Source organism: Rousettus aegyptiacus, unplaced genomic scaffold (assembly GCF_014176215.1).
Source record: "Rousettus aegyptiacus isolate mRouAeg1 unplaced genomic scaffold, mRouAeg1.p scaffold_m13_p_11, whole genome shotgun sequence".
Lineage (NCBI taxonomy): Eukaryota > Metazoa > Chordata > Mammalia > Chiroptera > Pteropodidae > Rousettus > Rousettus aegyptiacus.
Window position 1 is genome coordinate 3,467,232 of NW_023416286.1, and position 8,074 is coordinate 3,475,305.

At 60.7% G+C, this 8,074-nt stretch overlaps 1 long non-coding RNA gene across 1 annotated transcript; it reads left to right on the forward strand.

Annotated features, from left to right (window-relative positions):
• The first annotated feature begins 236 nt into the window (after positions 1 to 236).
• Positions 237 to 5,808, forward strand: LOC118609334. The gene is made up of 2 exons (XR_004953289.1): positions 237 to 1,016; positions 1,964 to 5,808. It is a non-coding gene; the product is annotated as an uncharacterized LOC118609334 (long non-coding RNA).
• Positions 5,809 to 8,074: the final 2,266 nt, after the last annotated feature.

Consider the following 8,074-nt stretch of genomic DNA (forward strand, 5'->3'; position numbering starts at 1 on the left):
CCTCCCGCCGGCAGGTGTCTCTTCGCTGGCGCGCGAGCCCGCAGCGGCAGCGTCACCGAACCGAGGCGCCCGGGGCGGGGCCGTGGGGCGGGGCGGGGCCTCCGGGTCCCCCGCCGCCGCCCTCACCTTTGAGACACTTGGTGGCTGCGCGGCCGGGGGTGGGGCGCTCGGGGCGCCCCGTCACGTGGGGCGGAAATGCCTGCGCGCGGCCGAGCTTGCAGCGCCTGGGCCTGGGCCTTGCAAAGCCAGCGGCGCCCGGTCCCCTGCAGAAGCCCGGGCGCGGGTCCCTGCGGGACCGTGACCCCGGGAAGTCACGTGGCCCCGCCCCAGAAAGCCTGGGGGGAAAGGCCTGCTCTGCCGCCCGAGCAGCTTTTCCCCTTGGGGAAATGCAGTTTCCTAACCTGCCCTGTTTTGAAAGAGGCCCATCTATTGGGCAATGACAGCAGCGGGCCCAGCGGCGAGTCCGCCCGTAGCCATGACTTCTTTTAGTTAAGGACTGTTACCGGGCGTCTCCAGGGAGCCAGGCACTGTCTGGGAGACTCCGAGGAAGGGGGTGGGGGCACCCCCTGCCCTCCTGCCCAGACCGCCCCAGAACTGAGGCTTCAGTTGACAGGAAGCAAGCACTCTCGGGGGCCCTTTCCTTGGCAATCCAGGACTACGTGGAGGAAGCAACCCGGGCTCCCAGACCTGAGCCCGCCGTCAGTTAGGAAGGGGTTACTGCGGGCTTGCTTCCTTTGGACCTGTTCACTTCACTTTATAATTAACAGTCCAGGACTGGCGCCGAGCCAGGTGCTGGGACCGCAATGCTGACACGATGGGTCCCTGGCCTTTAAGGCCCGGACGCCCAGTGCTGCCCGAGGCCAGCAAAGCATACATGAGAAAATGCGCCGGAACCGCTCCCCCTGGCCCATCCCGCTAATTCACCCTGTAGGGCACAGAGGACCCAGGAGAGCAAGGCCCTGATCAGACCCGAAGGCGAGTCCCACAGGAAAGCCACCATCTGGTGCTGACACCCGGTAAGAACGTGGCATGGTCCTGTGTCCCAGGACAAAGTAAATTCCGAGTTCGGGCCTGCTCCGGCTGCACTGGTCCCATTTCCCTATGAATTCATCTCCTGGGAAGATCCTGGACTTAGGATCAAACGACCACACACTTTCCTGCTCTTGTCACGACCCTGCGCTCGAGAACCTGGCTGCCGGGGCAGAGAGAGAAGGTTCGCCCTTTACGTAGCTTCCAAGCAGCTCCGTTCGTGGTTCGTGACGTTTGCATGTGCCGAAATTCTGGCTGGGCCTTTTTGTTGGCTGTTTGAAATACGCGTTCAAAAATCAGAATTCCGCGGAGGACTTCCGACTCATCCAGGGTACCAGAACACTAGCTGTGACATTCCAAGCCCTGGCGCTTCTAGGCAGCGGAAACCTCATCGCGCAGCCAAAGGAACGGCACACGGTCCCGCGACACGTTGTCGGGCCTTGTCCGGGCTCCCGAGGGTTCGGGTCCGTGGGAGCGAGTCTGAGCCCCGCGCATTAGCTGGAGGGTGCCTGGAGCCCCTCCACGCCGATGTGTAGTCCCCGCCCCCCCTGAGTGAGAAGCGCACAGTCCTCTCCAAGCACTGTTAGGTTGTCTTTTGTTTTGATTTATAAAATACACAGGCCTCTGTGTTCAGTATTCGCCGAGTTCTGTGTCAACCAACACTCAACCGTGAGTGCCATTTTCAAAAAGGAAACTTGGCCTCATTGAAAAAGGGTCTCGTTTACCCCGCTGTCTGGCCACGCCAGGATAAGTCCTTGCCGGCGACCTTCACTGAGTGCCATGGGGTAACTCACCTCCCTTCTCAGCCGCCTAGTGCTAAAACCATCTTCTTTGGAACAGACACCATGCCTTGCCTAGAAAGATACTCATGACCATTTATCAGGGTGGACACGTGAATAAGAAAAGTCATTTTGTACATTTTGGTCTCTTCTAGGATGCTCTCCGAGAACAGCACGCACTTCCCAGGAAATCAAAGTCTTCCTCCTCTGAATCGCGCACTTTCCAAACCACGGTTCAGAAAACTGGGCATCGTCTCTACAGAGCGAATCCCGTCATCCCGTTCAAAACGTGGAAACCATGTTCACACAGAAAAACCGTTTCAGTCGGCCCAATTAGAAAATGTTTTAAACGGGGAGGAGGCGACCCGACCTGTGACCACCTCATAACACTTTGGAACAGGAGAAGGTTCTTAAGTACTTATTCAAATTCCCAACAAGATCCCTCACAGGGGGCTTTCTCGCCGCTGCGGGGACAGGCCTCGGGCAGGGACGTTCCCAGAGGCCCACCCTTCCCAAGTCTGCGACGCGTCCCCGAGAGTCCCAGAGCTCTTTCCCCAGTGTCCCCTCGTCCCAGCCTGTCCCACAGAGTGGCTCCCCTTGTGTCCGCCGAAACGCTTGGAGCCTCTCCCGTCGTCCTTTGCAGTCCGGCCTCGTCTTATTCGTTGTGTTCACCCCAGATGGCTCGAGTCCCTAAGGTATGTCGGGAGCGAGAGGAGTTGTAACCGTGGGGCCGTTGAAGGGTCACGGAGAGGAAGAAAGGAGGGTCCCTAGCACAGGGAAACGCAAAACGGCGCTCGGGGCTGGAGAAGGAGCCCAGGCTGCGGCCCTCGTGGCCAGCTGTCCTTGGGCCTCATGAGGCACAGCTTAATCCCCGTGGTTCTGTAACCTCAGGTGGATCACCTGCAACCCGGGGGCCTTCACCAGGCAAAGATAAAGCCGGGAACACTGGGCTGTGTGAGTTTTCCTTTGCAACCTGTCCCTTAAGGGACCCCCAAGAGCACCGAAGTCCCTGGGGCTGCACTCCGTGGGGCCCAGACTGCTTCCCTCCAAGGCCAACCAGATGATGACATGGCACTTCCTCCAGTTGCCCTCCCCCGAGGGCCAACATGCCCGTGACTAGAGTCAGCACCCGACCCTGTGGGTCCGTTTTTGCCAACGGCACACACCCAGGGACTTGAACGACAGATCCGCAGGTGCTGGGGAGGAGGCTGGCAATCAGGCCTCCAGTCGCCTGCTCGCCCTGCACGGTCAGTCAGCATTCTCGGACCGCTGCCCCCCAAGGCCCGGCGGGGCCCCCCACTCTCACAGGTGCGGAGTCCCAGCAGCTGGAGGCAACACGTGTCAGAGGGAGAAGGTGCTGGAGGACTGACTTCCCCTCAGCTGTTTTCTGAAGTTGAAGAACGCTACGGCCGAGTGGGACGGGGTGCCCCAGCCCTGGGAGGGGGCGCAGCCCCGCCTGGAGCGGCCGTGTGGGGGTCGGGCTGACCACGCGCCTCCCGGCCTCAGTGTTCGCAGCTGCAGGGTGAGGAGGTCGAACTGGACGGCCGTTCATGGCCCTCTCATCTTCGACTTTCTATAATCTCGTGAGTGGGGAAGATTTACGCAGACCTTCACCTGCCTTTATGACTCGTAGTTCATCTCTGGCGACGGAGCCAGTGGCAGCCCAAGTGTGCGGAAGTAAGTGGCTCCGTCGGGGGTGATTTAGGAGGCGCTGAAAGGCCAGAGTGCCCCCCTCACGGCTGCCCGGGCGAGGGCCTGCGGCTGCCTCGCCCGGGATCCAGACGCATCGGAAGGCAAACACCCACTCTGCCCACTGTGTCTTGCCAAGCACGTTACCTTGGACTAGCCTGTGAGTTCTTGGGTCCACCAGGAATGGCGCCCAGCACAGGCCCAGCCACCAGGAAAGGTCTGGGCACGCAGGGCATGGTGGTGGCGGACAGGGCTGGCCGTGGAGGACGTAGGGTCACCTGGAAGCAGCAGAGAGCACCCGGGGCCCGCCGAGGCACGGCCCTGAGCCGTGCGCTCGCTCGGGGAGGCTGGTGTGCTGTGCTTCCTTACTAACCTACCCGGTTACCTTCTCTCCAGGGTTCCCTGCAGGAGTGGGGAGGAGACTGTGGGCCCGCCAGCCTCCAGGGCCCCTCCTCCTCTCAGGGCAAGCCTGAGGAAGTCCTCAGCTTGGGCCTCGGCCTCCGCCATCAGGCTAGATGGCCATGAGGCTAGGGAGTTGGCCTCCCTGCAAAACGTGGGGCTGCTGCCTGGAACCCACAGCCCCTTCTGTGGCAGGGGGCGCGGCCACCCCCACAGCTGGCCAGGGGACCCATCATCCTTCTCTGCTTAGCCATCTCCCTAAGGAGCCACACGCCTGCCACCTGACCCGCCCACCCCGAAAACGAGGCTCGGCTGTCAGGTTGTCCTGAGCTCTTCTGGTGGCTCCAGCTCCTCACCCTAGGAGGGCAGCTCCCTAGTGCTCCTGCAGGGGGTGACTCGTCAATCAGGCCGCCCAATGAGGTGTAGGAAGAAAAGCCGGCAGACAGCACCCTGAGGCGTTAATCCGCAGCACCGGCTCCCCTGAGCTCCACCTGAGCATGGACACGTGGGGGTTGAGGCTCGGGCTTCCCACGGCCTTCCTTAGAAGGCTGGGCTTGCGGAATCAGAATCTCATCCTTGGGTGAGGATTAGGGTGTGTTCAGGTGACTTCTGAGTCTGTAGATGTTAAGTAGCAGTAAAAATAGCGCCTGGAGGAAAAACGTCCTTCAGGCAGTGCTGGAACCTGCTGAGAAGCCCTCGGAGGAGTTCAACAGCACTGGGCGAGCTTTGCCTCGGCTGGACACGGACAGGAAAGGGACACACACGTGCTGGACCACACATGTCCAATGTCCTGTCTCCATCACCCCCCCCCCTCCACCCCAGGGCACCGCAGGGCCCAAGGATCCCAGGTTTTTCCACGGTGTTCTTCAGAGTCCAGCAGAGATTTCTAGGTGTGCTGTAAGGGTCCCGTTAAAAGCTTTCACTGGCCTTGCCGGTCTCCCCCTCCTCAAGATTGTTTATTTCCTCTGTAGAAGAACGGGAATTTGGGGGACTTTAACAAATCCTATTGGCCAGTCCAGTAGCTGGGGTCCCCTAAGGAAGCACGGGAGAGCGGGGTTAGCTAGAGACAAACGCTCCATGAGGTCCTACCCCGGAGAGGGTCTAGGATTTCGGACGCCTGCCACCGAAGGCCTCAGCTGCGTGCTGAGAGGTGAAGACGCTCTGCTACGTCCACGGTGAGAGACAATCCTGGGACGACTGTGTGCACGCGGGCCGCCCCGCAGTCCACGGCCGGCACACCCACCTGCCCGTCCTCCAGACAGGTATCAGGTCCATCTGTGCTGAGGCCGGACCACTGTCTCTCACCGGCACATCTAAGTCATTGTGACGTGGGTTTTGGATTCGGGCTGATGTAGACGAGTCGTGGGTCTGCCACTAAGAGCCGTGCTGCCAGGGGCCGGGTCACTTGTCCTCTGCGTACCTCGGTGTCCGCCCGTGTAAAACAGGAACAGAAGGCCCGCCTGATTGTTACAAGGATGGAATGCAACACACCTGGCAGAGTTCTTATTCTTCGCACGGTGCCTGACAAGTGCCTACTGTGCGCTGGGCCTGTCCCTGGGAACAGCAGGCACGGCCCTCTCTGCACAAGGTCCCTAGTCACGGCTCATCTAAACAGACTTCGGCTGTGGCCCTGGATTTACTGTGTTCGAAGACCTGGAGGTGTGGTCATTATTCCTGGCAGCAAAATGCCACTCACATGCTTTCCTTCCTGGGGACTCCTGTCCAGGCCCCACTCTCTTTACACCTACCTTCCCTGCCTGGCACCCAAATAGAAGATTCCACCCTCAGAGCCCCTCTTGTCCCGGGGGCCTCCTCTCCTATTCTCTGACTCCCCCAGGCCTCCCCACGCACCTCGGTCCCTTTTTCCGCCCTCCTTCTCCTCTCTAAAATAAAAACGATTGCTGCCTTTTTATCTGTGCTGAACTTCAAGGGCAGAATCGTTGTTAAACAGAGAGGCGGAGAGGCTGGCCGCGGGCCGGGCGGAGCCACCGCCCTACAGCAAGGCCAGCTGCCAGGCGCAGAGGGGAGGGAGCCGGGCGGCGGGCCCGGCACAGCGGCAAGCTTTCTCCCCGGAATTCTTGACCCAGGGCCTTGCGACCACACTCTGCCCCAATCCGAGTCCAGGAGCAAGGGAGCTGCCCGCGGCCTGGGCACCGAGAGAGAGGGGGGTGGGGGGAGGGGAGGGCAGAGGCGGAGAAAGGACGCAGTGGGGGCAGGGATGGGAGGAGGCGGTGGGGGAGAAGTGAGGGAAGGAGGCAGGAGGTGGAGGAGGGAGGGGGAGGAGGAGGGAAGGAGAGAGTTGGAGGCAGGAAGAGACAAGGAACGAAGGCAATGTGGTCCGGAGATGAGAGGGAGAGGAGGTGGGGGGATGGGAGGGAGGCGGTGGGGGAGGGGCAAGGGTGGGGGAAGTTGGGAGAGGGGGAAACAGATGGGAGGGAGAGGAGGTAGGAGAGAAGTGAGGGAAAGACGCGCAGGGGGGAAGGAGGTGGGAGATTGGGGGGGCGGAGAGAAGTGGGGGAAGGGAGGAAGGCAGTGGGGGAGGGAAAGAAGGAAGTGGAAGGAGGAAGCGGGGGGTGGGGCGGGGGAGGGGGCAGTAAGTGGTATAAGGAGGAGGGCGCAGGGTCCTCAGGGCGGCTGATGGGTCTGGTGCCCAGTGCGAACCCTGCTCGTGGGCAGAGAGGACGCTCTGGATAATATAGGCGTGATAAGCAAGGTCTTAGTTTCTCTAAAGCCCAGGAGCAGGCGAGCGGGTTTGGTTAGCGCCCGCAGCGGTCCTGAAACCACCAAAATAAAAACGAAAAAAAAAACAAAACATAACACACGAACGAAGCCCGCCCTCCGCCTCGGCCCCGCCCAGCGCCCCGCCCGGCCCCGCCCCCTGCCTCGCTCGGCCCCGCCCCGCGGCCCAGCGCCCCGGCTCGGCCCCGCCCCCCGCCCGCTCGGCCCCGCCCCCCGCCGGGCCCCGGCGGCGTCGGCAGCGCGTGGGCGGGGCCGGCGCCTCGCCCTGGTGGCTGCGGCTCGGGGGAATCGGCCTTGTCACACTTCCGGGAGCGGGGAGGCGTCTCAAAAAGTCCACCCGGCTCCCTTGACGCGCCTCCGTGCTGCGGGGGAAAACTACAGTGGAAGCCCAGGGCCGGGGACATGCGCGCGAGTGCGTGGCCGCCGCGCAGGCCCGCGGCGGGGACCCGGCGCGCCCGCCGCCCCCCGCCGCCCCCCGCCGCCCCCTCCGGCCGCACTGCCGCGTGTGCGTCCGCGCTGCGTCCTCGCCGTCAGGCCCGTGACGTTGCGACATGGGGGCGACTCGGTTTTATGATGGTTTCTGCTTCGGGTGGTTAAGTCGCCTCCCTTGATAACATGAACTTCTTGTGTACACGTTGCAAAAAAAAAAAAAAAAACAGGCACGAAGGGAGAGGGCGGGATCTTTTTACCCCTGCCATCAAGTAGATACGGAAATGTCCCCTGAAGCAATGCCAGCACCGAAAGAATGGCGTATTCTTCAGACTGGAAGTGTTAAAAACAAACTCGCTGGCTAGTTCAGAGTCGTTCTACGGGAATTCATGTCACAAAATCACTCACATGCAGGGGCACAGGAAAACCATTAGTTGTCCTAGACTGAGCTGTTGCAGACTTATTGCATCATGTAAATCACACATAATCGGGTCTTTCCGTGTGAGTGAGACAGAAGTTCTCTGAAACAACATCTCTAACGCCTCACAGTACAGGGAAGTCCCAGTTAGGAAGTTTCCCCAACGCGTGATCACAAAGCTGAAGTGCTTCCCGGAGAGCCTTTACCCACTTTGCCTTTCAGAGAAGCCGAAAGGCCAGGGAAAGGCCAGGGATCATAAATTTAAAATTGCCCAAAGCCAACCGAAGATCACTCCAAAAGCAGAATGAGGCAACCCTACAATGGCAAGTTAATAGAAAGGCCCGATTCAATTTACAAAGATTTGGCCTGATTCAAGTCACATCTGATACACCTCTGTGAAATGAATCAGACCACGGCGAGATGCGGGTTTGTTTCATCACCTGGAGCAGTCCGCCTGTCCCACAGGTCTGGTTGGTGCTGTTCTGGTTGGTGCAGCTTAACTCCCGGGGTTGTATAGTCCCAACCTGAGGAGCAGGCAGCAGCCCCGGCAGCCTCTGGATGTTTTCCAGACCTGTTCCGTGGGCCTTCAAGG